Here is a 16,707-nt window from a genome sequence, read left to right on the forward strand (position 1 = left end):
GAGATGTTCCTGATTGGCTAAAACATCTCAACAGGACGTGATAGCTGGTGGTGGTTTCAAGACTACCACAATTTTCCTGTTCCTTTTTCAATGCCTGTTGGATAGGGGAGGATTGGCATACTTTTCTTTTCCTGTCTGCGTACTTGACACTTTGTTTATTTGTGTGCTTATGTGGGTGTGCAGTTGACAGGATTTCGAAGCGGTCTCAGCCCTGGGGAGGCTTCAGGGCAGCCTCCGTCAGCGCTGAAGGGAGGCAGGGATTTGGGGGCTACCTCCTCCACAGGACGGACACCAAGGGCCAGAGGTCAGCAATCTCAGTGAGGTCACACAGACGGGCACACCCAGCACCCTGGCCCCTGTGCCTCTCCTTCACGTTTGTCTCTGCTCCAAGCTGCTCTCCTGGGTCATCACGGGCGATCTCTAGGCGCGTGCTTGGTTCTTGCAGAAGTGGTGTCTGGCTGTGGTCAGTGTGGGCTCTCAGGACTTCCATGTTTTTGGCTCCCATCAATATTGGGCAGTGTGGTGTATGTTTGTTTTGGAGTGGTAGATCCGGGTGGATTTTGGCTTTGCCAACTCACTTAATACCTGTTTCTCCTGTTTCTGTATCGGGTGTTCTCTGGTTAGAAGGGGGATGACGGTGTGGTGGAACGGCTTCTGGCTGTTGAGCCCCTGCTGAGAGCTGTTTGGCGTGCACAGATCCGTTTCGGCACAATCTCATGAGCAGCCCTGGGCAGTGCAGAAAGCGAGGCCCAGGTGAGGCTGTCGGACACAGGAGGGCCCTGACCTGTGTGCTTTCAGCCTCTGAGCCGCCCCTCTCCTGACTGCTTACCAAGCTGTATCGATACTGAAATCTGAGCATTGAAAAGTCACCAGGGGAATGCCGTTTCCGGGGATCTTACTGTGAACCTTCTGTTAAAGGTTGGATGTCGAATAATGAATTGCCTTTGAATGCAGGTACCAAACGGGCTCCCTGGGATAACTCATATCCATAGAAACGTTTTAAAATAAGGTTCCCAACTAGCTATCCTTTACATGCTTTCTACTCAGAGGTGCTCTGCTCTCCTGTGCGCTTTAGTGATATGCCGTGTTTGCTTTGCATGCACTTGGGTTTTCAGAAGAAAACCGTGTTTGCAGGTACACTTGGAGCACGACATTCTTCTTCCTTTTAGTGTAGATGCTCCATGAGAGGAGATAATGCTCATGCATTTCTGTGTGTTTTGTGGGGAATAAAAGTAGCCGCCGGCTCTAGCAAACCTAGAAGATGCCCAAAAGGTGATACACGTGAAAATATGCGGCCACTGCCATAAACCGCCTTGTATTATGTGTGGCAAAGTGCTGTGTGTGCGCTGTCTATGGAGAAAATGAGTCTTCCCTATTTTCCCAAGAGGTAACACTTGAATAGACTTCAGAAGTTGTCTTATCTGCAAACGGTACCCTCCTTCCATTGTTTTGAGACGTTGTCATAGGAACTCACACATGTCATTGTTTTCTCAGTTAGAACCTCCAGGGTTTGTCATAGTCCCTGTGTGTCATCACAGCGTCTGGTTCCACTTGATTTAAAGCAGGAAGAGGCCAGCCACGTGGCCTCGCTGGTGCTTCCCAAGCACAGGGTCTCATGAGGGCGGGAGCACTTGGTTGGGAGACGTGCTGTTCTTCCTGATAGAAACCCTGTGGTGCCGTTCGCTAGTCTCCTGCGGCGTTTCTTCCACCCTACATGCACCCAGTTTCTGTTGGTTTTTAGTTTATTTATATTTCCCGAGACAGGGTCTTGCTCTGTCACCCAGGCTGGCATGCGGTGGCGTGATCCCTGGCTCAGGCGATCCTCCCCGCTCAGTCACCCGAGCAGCTGGGACCTGGGGCGCGCACCAGCATGCCTGGCTAATTTTTCTTTTCTTTGTTGCAGGGATGGGGGGGTCTCGTTGTGTTGCCCAGGTGTGGCTCTGTTTTCTGGTGAGTGTACAGTGGGTTTTTATGGGGAACCTCTGTATTTGGGTCGGGGGTGTGGCATCCTGGTCAGGAAATGGCCCTCAGGCTTCCTTCCTGCCCAGCCAGGGTCACGAGTAGTGTCTCCACCTGGGCTGGTGTGTGTGTGCTGGCCAGTAGGGCTTAGTCCTGGACTGCAGACTGGTGCTGGTCCATGGTCTGTTAGGGACCGGGGTCATAGCCGGAGGTGAGTGGCGGGCGAAGTGAGCATGACCACCTGAGCTCTGCCTCCTCTTGGATCAGCGGCAGCATTTAGATTCTCCTAGGCGCTGGGACCTTCTCGTAAGCCGAGTGTTCTCCTAGGCTCTTGGGACCCTCTCTTTAGTCTCGTGTTCTTCTTGCCGCTGGGATCCGTCATAAGCCGCGTGTGTTCTCCTAGTCTCTGGGATCCTCTCATTAGCGGCGTGTTCTCTTAGGCCCTGAGACCCTATTGTAAACTGCCTGTGAGGGATCCTGGAAGTGCTCTTCATGAGAATCCAATGCCTGACCTGAGGTCGAACAGTTTTATTTCAAAACCACCTCTCTGAAAAATTGTCTTCCAGGATATCCATCGTTGATGCCAAATAGCATCTGGGACAGCTGGCGTAATGCATGCTATGATGTCAGTGGATTTTTGGACTCAGGCCTCAGTTGGAGAGGTTTAGATTTTGAAATTTGGGGGATTGAAGGCTTCTAAAGGGCAGGTTTTCATCTCCACTGGGACCAGGGAAGAACTGGGTAGAACTGACCCAGTACCTGACAACTAGTCAGGCTGGCTCACTCCCTGCGTCCTATGTGTGCAGCCTTGCTGTTTATTCAATTGTCTCGTGGTGTGATGGATTTCATTCACAGCCTCATAGTAGTGGAACCCATTACTTCAAGGCTGACCTTATTTAACTTTATCAAAAGACATTAAAATCATTTAGTATAAATCTTCCAGATACCTCTCTCCTTTCTTTTTCCAGAAGCTTTTAAGTATTGCAACTTAGAAATCTTGAAAAATAACTTTAAAAGAAAACCTCTAAGTACATTTTGTGGCGCTCAGGATGCATGGTTCATCTCTATGTAAAGGCAGAGTGTGAAACGCCGTGGAGGCTGAGAGAAGAGATGTGGTTAGCAAGTATGAGTGAGATGTTTGGGGCTTGTTAGCACCTGGCATGTGTGTAGCAAGCTTCGCTATCTGCACATGTGTGATCCTTAGAACACTGGCATGTAGAGCCGTGAGGCTGTTGAGGGCCCCAGATCCTGGCAGGCTGAGGATTTCCCTGTTACCACCAGGATAACCGTGATTGAAGGCTGTCACTCAATCCCAAGTCCCAGATGGGGCTCCTTTCAGAGAGGAAAACACCCCTAGAGTCCCAGAAGGGGCTTCTTTCAGAGAGGAAAACACCCTAGAGCCTCGGGCAGAATTCAGTGATTTTTATTATAATGTTGCTTAGATTTTGCAAACATGAAACAAAGAACATATTTCAGAATGCTTATGGTTCTTTTGTAACCATGGAAACAAAGTAATTTGCAGTTGATGAACAGTTTGTGGAAGCTGAACTGCCTAAATCATGAGCACGGCGCTCTCCCTACCACCCTGGGCCTTGCTCCGGTTTGCTGGGGAGGCTTTGCAGGGCCTCTTGGCTGGGATACCTCTCCCATGTCCCATGTTGCTACCCCTGGTCACAGCCATACTGCTGGGCACCTCCGCCGTGAGGACACTGAGTGGGCATGGAGCCGCGGGGCAGCAGTTGATCATGAGGTGGCATCCACATGGTCCAAAACAGGTTTCTGTTCATTAAGAAAGATCATTACAATAAAAACAGAGTGGAAAAAAACCCTCTACTGACCTGAGAATGTGTCAGCTGAATTGGATGGGGAGGTGCAGTGAAGAAAGGTGATGGCTGAAAGGAAATGAGGGAGGGGGAGGAAAGGCGAGAAGGGAAGTGAAAGGGGAGATGGAGGGAGGAGGAAGAGAGAGGGCGGTGGGCAGGAGCCTGGGAAATGAGCCCCAGAGCCAGTTCCTGACCCTCGTGGGTGTGTCAAAGCTGATCTTCCAGGAAAGGCGGCCTGGGAGGGCTAACCCTTAGGAAGTGAGGGCCGGGGGGGAGCTGATTTTTTGGCCCTTAGCAGAGCTGTTGCTGACCTGAGATACAGTCGACGGTTATCCCGAAGAGGTCGTCTGCACAGCCACCGTTTGCTGTCAGGTTGGAGAGAGAAGTGCTCCTCCCCATGGGTTCTTTCTATTTTGTGGCTTTTTCCCAGTTTAGCTGAGCAGCCTTTCAATGCAGATGTCAAGGATTACTAACATGTCTCCATTCTACAGAGCAGTCGGCCAGCTTCTGATTCTGTATTTGTTGGGGGACTACTCCTGTCGTGTGGCTGTCATGTTGTTAGGCCAGTGTCAGCCCAGCGTGGAAGCCGCAGCCCAAGGCACTGGGAAGCCTGTGGGGCTCTTGCTGCCAGGGCTCTGATGGGAGTCCGTGCGCTGTGAGAATGATGTCCGTTGAGCAGAGCCTGGCAAGGAGGGGGTGTTGCTGTTGCAGCAGTACATGGAATTTTAATGACGAATGAAACACGTTTTTAATTATGACCAGAGTTCTATGCTCTACATTTCTTCAAATGGAAATGTGTTGAAATGAATTTGCTGTTAATCGGTTGTCTCATGCAACACTGTGTGCTTGAGAGCAAAGTAGGATGTGGACTTATCTACAGAGCTTACCCCTCTCAACAGACTATGATCATTTGGATGGTGCTACACAGGAATACGTGAGAATTCGTGTGAGAAAGGTGATAGGTGCAGACCTGTGTGACCAGCAGGTGTTGGGGGAAGTTTAAGAAAAGCTTTTGGCTGAAGTGGTGTCAGGTGCGGGTGCTGAAGTGTGACGTCTGACTGGCTGGATGGAAGAGTACATGTCTCTGGGGCTGTGGGAAACAGATAAAGGAGGAGGTGGACAGATGTGGGTTGCATCATAGGAATGGCAGCAATTCAGGCAGACCCAGGATCAGGTTCCCATGGGGGAGGAGTAGACTTCAGGAGCCAGGGAGCGTGGGGCGGGGGTCATGCCCAGGCCTCTGCGGGGCTTGCTTCTGTGTCAGAAGGGCCCTGTGCTTGGCCTCTTTAAAACTGTTTCCTGATCCATAAAATGGGCACAACAAAATCTACCTTGTGACACTGAAGCTTAAATAAGATGATCTACATGGTGACTTCCTTCCCTTCCTGACACATCGTAGACTCACAGCTATGGTGCAGTGGCAGGCTGGATGGAATGCTGGAGCTGCTTTGTGCCTGGTGAAGCCACATAGATTTGTGCAGTGCTTGTGACTGCCTCTGAAAACCTTTGGTCATGGCAGTGGCAGCCTCGAGTAGCTCTTGGCATACATCTGCCTGTGGAGTGCAAGGTTGGCTGGAGCTCTGAGGCCATTGATACTATCCAGGGTTGAGCTGATGGGACCCTAAAACATTGGGGAAGGCCGAGAGGAGTTGGCTGCCAGAAGCATTGTGATTTATGGACATAGGAAGATAAACCCAGATGGCTCTAAAATTTTAAGTCCAGAAGAAAGGCGGGAGGTTACAATTGCTGAGTAGGCCAAGGTTGCCCTGTCCCTTTCTTTCTGGCTATCGTTTCTCCTCATCCCCCTGCCTTTGTGGGCAGGAGGGCCTGAGCTGGCACAGTGGTCTATGTCATCGTGACAATGGCCGGTTATTACCCTGCAGTAAGAAGTCTTTCCACTTTATTTTGCAGCAGTAGTTAAATAAATTTAAGGAGTGATGGTGTAGTGGTATTTATTTCATTTTTGCTTTTTTTTTTTTTTTGAAGTATCATTTTAACTGAATGTTATTCCCAATTTCACTGATCACTTTGAGAGGCCAAAATACGCTTTGGTTTGTTACTTTGTGTTTGACTTTGAGCTAGTTTATTGTCTCACAGGAATGCCAATTATTCTGTTGTCATACATCATTATGTATCTCAAATTGTGTTACTATAATACTTAGCTGAATTACCTCCCTTATTTTGGCTTTTACAAAACTAAAATCTGAAACACAGGATGGTGCATCTCCATTGAGGGTTGTTCACAAGTGTGACTTTTCCTGGCATGCTTGAGCTTCAGTGACATTATTTTATAGAAACACTTTGTAACTGACAACACAGCTTAGAAGCTCCTGTAAAGGGCAGGGTAGGCAACGTGTTATGCTTTGTGGGCCACAGAAGTCTCTGCATATTTTTCTTTTGTTAAAACTTCAAAGTGTAAAAATCACTTCTGGTTCTCTGGCCAAGGCTGGTTCGGGGATCACGGTTTGCAGACCCTTGGCAGCACCTTACCTGAAAACTGTTCTCCCATGCGGTGAGAGGAGCCCACCTCATTGCTACAGCTAGGAAGATGGTGCCCTCATGCTGGAATTTACTTCAAACAAACTTGAAAGCTCTGGCACCGCTGTTCATTTCCGTACTGTTGCAGGCCATCTAAAATATGGAGCGTGCCTTGGTGTTTTGATTTTATTACTCCTCTTGAACGGCTCTGAGATGGCACATCGCGGGTTAGACATTTTCAGAAATGATCAGGCAGAGCCACAACCATCTTGCAGATCAAGTGAAGTTTCTTTCTGAAAGCTTGTTACAGGCTTAAATTTCTGATCCCTTTCCATCCACTGATCTTGTATGATTGGTTTCTTTTTGCTCCCATTTGTGTCTATGAAACTTGTTGAACAGCATCTCCCCACCACAGTAGAACTTTAGCTCTGATTTCATGCATGAGTCGGTATCCTCACTCCTCATTTGCGAGGAAAAAGCGCTGCAGGTGCTGCGTGGCTTCCGTTCCCTCCCTGCGCGGGGATGGATCTGGGAGGTATTTGAGGTGTGTGAACTTGCTACCCCTAGAGCCCCCTTGTTCACTCCCCTGGACCACAGTCCTCCCTCACTGGTTCACTCTCCTGGGCCTCACTCCTCCCTCCTCCCTCCTCCCCTGGACTGCACTCCTCCCTCCTTTTTCATCCCCCGGACCACATTCCTCCCTCCTGGTTCACTCCCTGGACCGCACTGCTCCCTCTTCCCTCCGGTTCACTCCCCTGGACCGCACTCCTCCCTCCTCACCCCTGGTTCACTCCCCTGGGCCCCCACTCCTCCCTCCTGGTTCACCCCCCTGGGCCCCCACTCCTCCCTCTTAGGGGCTCGGTAGTTTCTGCTGTGCTTGTGCCAACACCATAAGGCTGAGTGGCAGCTCCAGGGCTGTGGCAGCTCAAGCAGCTGTGGCGTTAGTGCAGAGAACTGCAGGGATGCAGCTGCCCCCTTACTGTGAAGCTTCGAGTATCGTAGTTGGTGTGGGAAGCTGGGTGGGACGTGGAAGTCACAGGATGAGACAGGAGCCTCCCCTCAGTCTCTGTCAAAACTTCTCAGCCAGGCATGGTGGCTCATGCCTGTAACCCCAGCGCTTTGGGAGGCCGGGGTGGACGGATCACCTGAGGTCAGGAGTTGGGGACCAGTTGGCCAATGTGGTAAGACCCTGTCTCAACTAAAAATTAGCGGGGTGAACTGGTGCCCACCTGTAGTCCCAGCTACTCTGAAGGCTGAGGCAGGAGGAATCCCTTGAACCTGAGAGGTGGAGGTTGCAGTGAGGAGAGATCATACCACTGCATTCCAGCCTGGATGACAGCAAGACTGTCACAGAAAAACAAAACAAAACTTCTCTATATCATGCTCACGGCTTGTAAGCAGAGGAGAGAATGTATGTTTGGCAGAAGTATTCAGATTTAGGAAGTCTTTTCTGATTAAGAGAATCAACAGCTCAGTTAATTATCTGCCGACTTTCAGTCGTGTTGTGGCTGGGAGCAGGAGTGACTGTTAAAACAGGTGCCTGTCTTTGGGAGGCCGAGTAGGGTAGATCACAAGACCCAGGAGTTCGAGACCAGCCTAACCAACATGGTGAAACCCCATCTCTACTAAAAACATAAAAATTAGCTGGGTATGGTGGTGTGCACCTGTAATCCTAGCTATTCAGGAGGCTGAGGCAGGAGAACTGCTTGAATCTGGGAGGTGGAGGTTGCAGTGAGCTCAAATCGTGCCACTGTACTCCAATCTGGGCAACAGAGTGATACGCTGTCTCAAAAAACAGAACAAAACAACCCCCCCCCCAAATGGTGCCTGTCCTCCTTCCACGAGAGTTGGGTTTGATTTGGCGGCTCTGAGATGGGGCCCTGGATACATGGAATTCCAGATTCTCAGATGATGCTGATTTGGGCTCTGTGCAACCAAGTGAGTCTTAACATTTAGCTTCTTTCCAATTACAAAGAATTGTTATCCCTTTCTGAATAAGTCAGTGCATCTCAAAAGATTTGAGCCACTGGAACGTCAGTTCTGAGATGGCTTCCTCAGCCATTGATGGTTTATGGAATGGGATTTCTGTTGTCCAAGCCTTGGTTAGGAGGCAGTACGTGCTGTGGATGAAATGTCTCTGGCATCACAGCAGCCACAGACGCTGCTCTGTGTGGTGCCCATGGCCACAGCTGCACCCCACTGGGACCCTCTGAGGTGCTGCCGTTGTCTTTGAAAACACAGCCTCCATGCCAGAGACTCAAGAAATCTCGGCCAGGGGTTGCTATGAAGAAAGCCTGGGCTTCTGTGTGCCAGGGTCTATGGGCCCTCGCCTCAGGAGAGGGCAGGAGAAGGTGCTGACACCTGTCTCCTCAGCACCGGCATGTTTTGCTATCTGAATGTGTAAGCGTCAAAGTCTAAGTGAACTGTAAAACTATCAGTGTGCGGCGTGTCGGTGCTGTTTGTTTGTGACGTGCTACGTGAGCAGAAAGGCAACTGTAATGCTTCAGGGTTTGGTGGAGCCTCTGGTGGGTCAGTGGCACATGCACCAGGTGAGCCAGTAATAGCAACACTGCTTCTGAGGAAGCCTGGCACTGTTACCCTGCGAGGGTCATGTGAAAAAGCGTGTTGGTCAGATTGCTGGCCAGGCTTTTAATAAATAGTAACTATAATTAGTTTAAAAATGGGCTAAAAAAATGTTTCTTCAGACACTCTAAAATGTAAGCTACTACTTTTTTTGGACTGAAGATCTTAGAAAGCCCTAAAATAAGGCATTGGTTTTAGAGGTTTCATTTTTATTCTTTTTTTTATTGGTGGGTTTGGAATCCGCCCCTCTCCATCAGGGTCCGACAGCATCTGAACGCCGGCCTTTGCAGGAGTCCAAGGTGCTGCCTCCAGCAGGAGAGCGGGTGATGCGGATCTGAAACAGCAAATCAAAGCTGGGTGCCCACACGGCCCTGCCTGCTTCCCAGCATGTGAAGTGCTGGTCAGTGGTTTCCTTCCACCCTTGGACTCAGTTATTAGACTGTTACATACCTCTGAGCAGGGCGCCAGCCTGGGAGGGTAACTCCTGCTTTAGTTTCCTTGCTGTGCTTGACTCCGTTTCGTGACCATAAGCACGCATTTTTACGCTTGGGTTTTGGGCAACTGCAGGAGTTTGAAATTTAAGTGCATTTGATGATATGCCTTTTAAAACTTACATTGTAGCATATCCGAAAAGCACGATTTTATATCCTTATTCCTTTAGCACATGTGAATTCCGTGGTTTTAAATTCTAGGTGAAGTTGGATTAGTCTGGAAAATGCCATCTCTTACTATTGGAAAAGCTGATTGCCCCTCATATGCTTTGTTTAAAAAGAGCTAAATGGAAAAGGGATCTTCTGGCCTTACTATAGTTGCCAACAGTTTCACTGCATGTGAATGTGTGGTTTTGAAAGTTTGACTCTGCATTACAGGGGTGTGCGTGTTTGTCTAGGCCTTTTTTTTTTTTTTTTTTTTTTTTTTTTAAGAACTCAGATACTGTTTCCTATTTTTAGGAGTCTCATGTGGTTTCCTCAGCTGAATTTAAACTTGTGGAAGGGTTAGGGTTAGAGCTGTATTTCAGTTGCTGTTGGCTCTGATGTGACTTTGTGGTGTCTGAGGTTCTGCCCAGAGCGTGGCGCTCTCTGCTGAGTGTTGCCTGTTGAAGGCCCGTGTGGAAACTTTCCCTGTAAGCTCGTCGACCCCAGCAGTCTTGGTTCAGAAACCTTTGGACTCGCTGAGACTTCACACAGCCTTCTAAATTTTCTTTTCATTTTAGTGTTCCCCATTCATTCAGATGTTTTCCAGAATGTAAGTAAGCTGCTGAATGCAGGGTGGGGGGTGCCCTCCGTTGGCCCTGGGGAGAAGCATCGCTGTTTCTCCGGACGGAGCTTCCCGCCCGCCATGACGTGCTCCAAGATGGAGCGGGTTCTTTGGCAGAAGTAACCATCAAAGGCCCACCTCTCAGCGGCAGGGTGGCTGTGGGTATGCGACCTCACGGCCATGCCGGCCCCTTCCCGTCAATGGCACCAAGGAGAGGAGCAGGGGGAGGCCTGGGATATGTGCTTCCGAGACTGTGTCATCCGTTTGTAACTAGACATGCAGAGATAGTGTTGGAGATAAGCAGGACACAGTGTCTCTCCCTAATGAGCGCAGGCGTGCCCTTGAGAGGGTCAGGTTTCTGTGCGGTTGATCCAGACTCAGCCTGGCTGTGGCAGTGCAGGTGACTGCTGGGCTGTGGCAAGGCTGCACCCATTGTCCATCTGAAATGGCCCCATTCCCAGGCTCGCTGTGCCAGCTGGGTGCCCAGGCCTGACTTCCTGCCAGGACGGAGGCCCCATGTATGTGGGGGACGGGGGGAGGTGGGGGTCCTGCTTTATTGCCGTATCCAATGCCACACAGGGTCAGCACTCAGGAAACGTGTGCTATGTGGGTCAGCGATTGAGTTCAGAAACCTGGAAAATTCAGCAGTGCAGGCTTTGGGCATGACCCGTCCAGCCCTCGGGCTCTTTCTCTGAATTTCTTTCCATGACATCCTCCTCATCCCAAGGACCCCTGTCCCCGCGTGACTATTGGCAACTTCAGAGCTTCCTCTGCCTCCCCTCCCAGGCCCTGGTGTGGCTGGGGCAGCTAGTGGCTGTGCAGACCCCACAACCAGTAGATCGTAGGTGCCAACGGCTTGGGCCTGGGTTACCTGAGCCAAGGACTCCAGTGCATGGCTGGATCAAAAGGCCTTGGGTTGCAGAGAGGGTGGTTGGATATTGAAGGACAATCTGCAAAGGAGAAGGGGAAATGGGTGTGCTGGATGGGCAACTGGAGAAGTCTGTGCAGAGCCTGGGACCCGGTGCAGTTGCAGAGCTGGCATGGGGAACCTGGTGACACGGCCAGCGTGCAAGTGGGCAAAGTCAAAGGCTTCAGACCGACATGGAGGGGCTGGTCTAAAACGATCCTCCTTTTCCTTTAATCCTAGCGACTGCTGGCTTACTGGGTGGGGGAATGAGATCTGTGGTGGCGGCGAGGAGAGACAGGGATTTTAATTAAACCCCTCTTTCTGGGAGAGGGGAGTAGCCGTCTCCGTAGAACGGTGAAGCATTGTCATCTCAGGCAGCTCAGGCTGCTGTAACGAAACACCATTGACTGAGTGGCTTATGAACAACAGGAATTTCTCACAGTTCTAGAGGCTGGAAGGCGGGATCAGGGTGCCACACGGGTGGGTTCTGGTGCGGGCCACTTCCTGGTTCATGCACACCTTCTCTCTGACCCAGACACAGTGGGAGGGTGACGGATTTGCTGGGCTCCTTTCTGAGGCACAAACCCCATTCATGGGGCTCCAGCCTTGGGAACTCATCACCTCCCAAAGACCACCTGACAGCATCGCATTGAGGGTGAGGATTTCAACCTGTGTTTTGGGGGACAGGCAGGCAGTTCCTAACCATCACTCTCTTTGTGTATTTCTGACTCAACATTGAGTCTGCATTCGGCTCTCTGCGAGACAGAGCCTGTAAGCATGTCCACATCGGGGACAAGGGAGCTGCCAGGGGTGCGAGAACGGGGTTTCAATGTCAGTCGGAGCTGCTTTCCTGGCACATGTACTCATAAGCTATCCTGGCAACATTTGCTCTTCACGAAGAGTCGATCAGGCAGTGGGGGCAGCGGGCGTTGTTGCCAGAAGCTTGGAACTGATGGGCAGCAGAGAAGGGGCAGAGGCCACGACCTTGGGGGTTCAGCAGTGCCAGGTGTCTGCCCTGTGTAGGCCTCACACCTGTGACTGTGCAGGGACTGAGCCGACCGGGGCTTGCTGGCCAGTGTGGCTCTCATGCAGATGATTATCGGGGTGTGCTTTCTATATAATGTTCCCTCAACCCCATGCCCACCCCACCAGTTTCTGTGCCTAGCAGAAATCATGCTGCATCTCCTTAATAGGAAGCTCTGAGTTGCCTATCGAGGTGTAGGAATAGCACGATTTGGCTCAAGTCAAAATACTTTGCAGTGAAGATGCATGGAAGAGGATTCTAGGCTTCCATTTGACGTTTTAGACTGCCTGAGTGTTACAGGACTGTCTTGCTTGTTAAAAAGCACCAGATGGGAAAGGCTACTGGTTAATAAAGGAGACTTTTTACATTAGCACAGAGAGGGTGGCTTTTGAGACAAATTCAGTGTAACGTAGGTGTGTGTGTGAGCCGTCAAAGGGACCATCTCTCTGCTGGCGACACATGTTTTCTGGTATTGGTTTTGTTCTGAAAAAGGATGAGTGGCATTCGGTAGAGTCATTCCAAAATTCACCTGGAAGGCGTCCACATGGTACCTTGTTTTCTCCTGACATTCGGGCACCACGAGGAATTATTCTTGTCTTCAGCACTAGCAGGAGACTTTTCCTGAACACCTGCTCCTCTTTGGCATTGTGGGTGTGAAGGGCTCAGAGTGACCCTGTCTTCATGGAGCTTTCAGACACCACGGGGGACAGTGTGGCACGAGTGTCAGGCTCGGGTGGGACAGAGGCCTTCCCCAGAAAACAGCTGTGGATTCCAGAACGGCCCTCGACCCCTCCTCCCTCTGTTCCTCCATGTCATATCTGAATTAAGGCTGTTCTATCATAGCGGGGGTGTCATGTTAACTGGAAGTGTGCTTTTGTTCTGGGCAGCAAATAAATTAATGGTATGTTTGCCAAGGACAGCGAGATTTGATTTGATGAATCCAGTGGGGAAAAGGAGAAGGGGCTTGGTTGGGTGGGGACTGGTTTGAGCACACACCATTCTTGGTGCCATCACTTTCTGCAGCTGAACCCTGCGTATGTGGCCCATTAATCTTGTTAGTCCAGTGTTACTGGGTGCTGGGAGTTTCTGTGGGCTGATGGCAACAGTTTACCATTGTGTTTAGAGAGGATAATAGAACTTTATTGTGTCAAAATCAGATGATAACCATTACCATGTGATTGCTTGGGTTGGCTGGGGCCAGGGATGCTCACAGCCTTTTCTAAGGGCTAAGATCTTGTTTGAGACAGTCTCACTTTGTCGCCCAGGCTGCAGTGCAGTGGTGCCATCTTGGCTCACTGCAACCTCCGCTTCCTAGGTTCAAGCAGTTCTCTCTGCCTCAGCCTCCTGAGTAGCTGGGATTATAGGTGTGTGCCACCACGCTTGGTTAATTACAAAAATGTTTAATATAGGCAGGATTTTGCCATATTGGCCAGGCTGGTCTCGAACTCCTTACCTCAAGTGATCGGCCCACCTTGGCCTCCTAAAATTCTGAGATTGCAGGCTTGAGCCACTGCGCCCGGCCCGATCCTGACATCTTCTAAAGCTGCCTTCATGAACCAAAAGCCAGTCTATGTTTGAAAATCAGGCTTGAAGAGCCTAGGAGGAGAGGGATATACTTCAGCTAAGTAAGTAACTATGCATATGTTAAAAATATGGGCCAAAACCTACCCCAAATGTTAACTCTTCTGCTTTGTGTTTTGTATCCATTTATGGTTATTCTTTCAGTATTAAGATTTTTAAAGATTCTTTTGATAATTATGGATGAATTACTATTAAAACTGAGCTGCATTTGTAACACTTTAAAGAACTAATTGGATGACATTATTTTTCTCGGACGCATTTTGGATAGTTACATAATTAAGGTTTATCTCTTTGCCAGAAATCTTTTTTTTTTTCCCCAGAACAGAAACCTGAAAAGAAACATTCCTTTGCAGTAAGTGCTATTTCACTGTGTGACAATCAATTTTTGAATGTGAGAACACGATCGTGTATTTTTGGGATAATTCTTGCTTAATAGTGATAATGCTAAGTGTTGAAATTATAGAACAATTTGTTTCTTTGAAAATTACTATTCGCCTGCTCACCAGGTGGGAGCTGATGAGAACGTGGATGTAAAAATTAAATTATATTTAGCTTGTATAAAATAAGTTAAAAAAAAAAAACTTTTTTGTTTTGTGCTACTACTGAAGTTGCTTAGCTGTGGAAATGAGGTTATTGCAGGCACCTAGAATTGTATCTCCTTCACTTCCATGATGGGAAGAAATTCTCCAACAAGCACAGGAATCTGACTTTCTGATACTGAGACTCCTAGGCATGAAGTCCCATGGAAGGGGTGGTGATTACGTGAGTGTTGGCGTTGATGTGGGCACCCTCCAAGCCGGACGCGGGAGTAGGGATAGGTGAGCGTTGGCATTGATGTGGGCGTCCTCCAAGCCGGACGCGGGAGTAGGGATAGGTGAGCGTTGGCGTTGATGTGGGCGTCCTCCAAGCCAAGAGCAGGGAAGGGCAGAAAGAACAGGCCCCTCAGGAGCCATGAGAAAATAAAGTGTTGGCAGCAGTGGTAAGGGTTGGTGTCAGGGGCCAGGAAGAGGTGGCGAAGGGGGCATGTGCCTCAAGGCAGCCCTGGAACCCACGGTCCCTGCGGTCCCTGCAGTGAGGTCTGGTCTGCAGGGGATGTGAACGGCCACACGGGGAGGCCCACAGACAGCCTGGACTTGGCTGCCTCAGAACTCTGGTGGACGTTGCAAATAGCCCCACAGGGTTGCAGTGCACATTCCTCGGACAGAAAGAAGATGCTTGGAACTGTTCCAGGCACGAAGCCAGTGCCCTGTGAATAGTGGCCGCTGCTGTCGTGACTGAGTGCCATCCAACTGGGGCCATTTGCTCTGCTCAGTTCACTTAATTGGGCCAGGAATGGGGTTGCCCTGCCTTCAACAACCTTGACGCATTGAACGAGGACTCAGTTGATAATATACTCTGTAAATACGCTCTCTCGGCTAGAGTGAGCAAAGCCCAGGGAGCGGGTGGTTCTTCAGTATTAGACAGGTGTTTGTGGCAGGGCCAGCTGTGCGGCTGCCAGAGCGAATGTGACCAGGAAGCCTCTCCCCCCGGAGGTGGCCAGCATTCCTGTTAAACGTGGCGTAGGCAGAAGGTGGGCGCTGCTGGGGAACTTGCTCATGTTCCTGTTTTCTGATTGGAAATTCAAGGTTTCTGCACATCCTACATCGAAGTTGTACATTGCTAAGACTGTACACATTTCAACACTTGTGTTTTTTTTTCTGCTTTTCGGATCTATACAACCTGGCATTTGGCCGTGGCTTCCAGGACAGGCTGGATGCAGAGTGAAGTCCTCTCTGCACTGTCGATGTTTGCAGATGTCTTTTTGTATAAACTTTTTCTTGAGACTTTCAATTGCCATGCACATAACTCTACCAGTTACAATCGTGAGCTAACAGGGGTTTTTGGTTTTACTTGGATGAATGTTTAACATTTGTATGCTAGATTTGGGGGTGGAGGTCATTTATCTGCTTTTCATTTCCTCCTTGGTTATACTTAGTGACTTTCAGGTAAAGTGTGGAAGGCGTGGTACAGTGTGAATTGCAGGTCGCACTGTGGTGCAGTGGACGAGAGACGCGGGCTGCAGTGGTGTGCACAGTGCATGAGAGAAAAGAGACTTCCATCCTCAAGGGAAACACACAACAATTTAAAAAACTGATGATCTAGCTTACATGAGGTCCAACAAATTCAGTTTGCAAAGTTTAACTTCTAAGTTAATTTAGTAATTTTTCCCCTAAGTCATTAAGTTAGTAGCTTATGTTCAAATATATTTCTTTTGTCTAAAGCAAGTCATAAATTCTAAAATGAATGACTAAAGATGTAATAATTTAGGCATACAGCACCTGAAGAGAAAATTGACAGTATGCTAAAATATTGGATACAGATGCTTAAAAAATATAATGTAGCATTCTTCCAATGCATGTGCTTTTAGCATGTAACTTGGTGAGTGGTTTTGAGCTATGTTTGTAGGAATGTGTATCTTTGAATACTTCAGGGCACCACTGCAGATGTGTGCGTGAGATGTGTAAATACTGAATGTTCTTCTCCCTTCCCTTAAATGAAAAGCATTAGCTCTCTTTTTTGTATTTTTATTTTATTTTTATTTTATTTTTATTTTTGGAAGTAGACTCTTGCTCTTGTTGCCCAGGCTGGCATGCAGTGGTGCAATCTCGGCCCACTGCAACTTCTGCTTCCAGGGTTGAAGTGATTCTCCTGTCTCAGCCTCCTGAGTAGCTAAGATTACAGGCACCCACTACCATGCCCGGCTAATTTTTGTGTTTTTATTAGAGATGGGGTTTTGCCATATTGGCCAGGTTGGTCTCAAACTCCTGACCTCAGCTGTGATCTGCCCACCTCGACCTCCCAAAATGCTGAGATTACAGGCGTGCACCACCGTGCCCAGCCAGTTCCCTTCTGTACTGATTTATACAGTTTTTGCTTTTTTTTGAGAAGTGGTCTCACTCTGTCGCCCAAACTGGAGTGCAGTGACGCAAACCTTGGCTGACTACAGCCTTTACCTCCTGGGCTCAGGTGATCCTCCCATCTCAGCTTCCTGAGTAGCTGGGAATAGACACATGTCACCACGCCCAGCTAATCCTTTTTTTTTTTTTGTAATTTTA

General features: G+C 49.2%; 1 long non-coding RNA gene across 1 annotated transcript; it reads left to right on the forward strand.

The window, feature by feature from the left end:
- Window positions 1–1,769: 1,769 nt before the first annotated feature.
- LOC140711186 (uncharacterized) lies at window positions 1,770–16,443 on the forward strand. Its single transcript, XR_012092337.1, has 2 exons — window positions 1,770–13,656; window positions 13,933–16,443. It is a non-coding gene; the product is annotated as an uncharacterized lncRNA (long non-coding RNA).
- The last annotated feature ends 264 nt before the right edge of the window (window positions 16,444–16,707 follow it).

Source organism: Chlorocebus sabaeus, unplaced genomic scaffold (genome assembly GCF_047675955.1).
Source record: "Chlorocebus sabaeus isolate Y175 unplaced genomic scaffold, mChlSab1.0.hap1 unalloc_scaffold_255, whole genome shotgun sequence".
In the NCBI taxonomy this organism is placed as follows: Eukaryota; Metazoa; Chordata; class Mammalia; order Primates; family Cercopithecidae; genus Chlorocebus; species Chlorocebus sabaeus.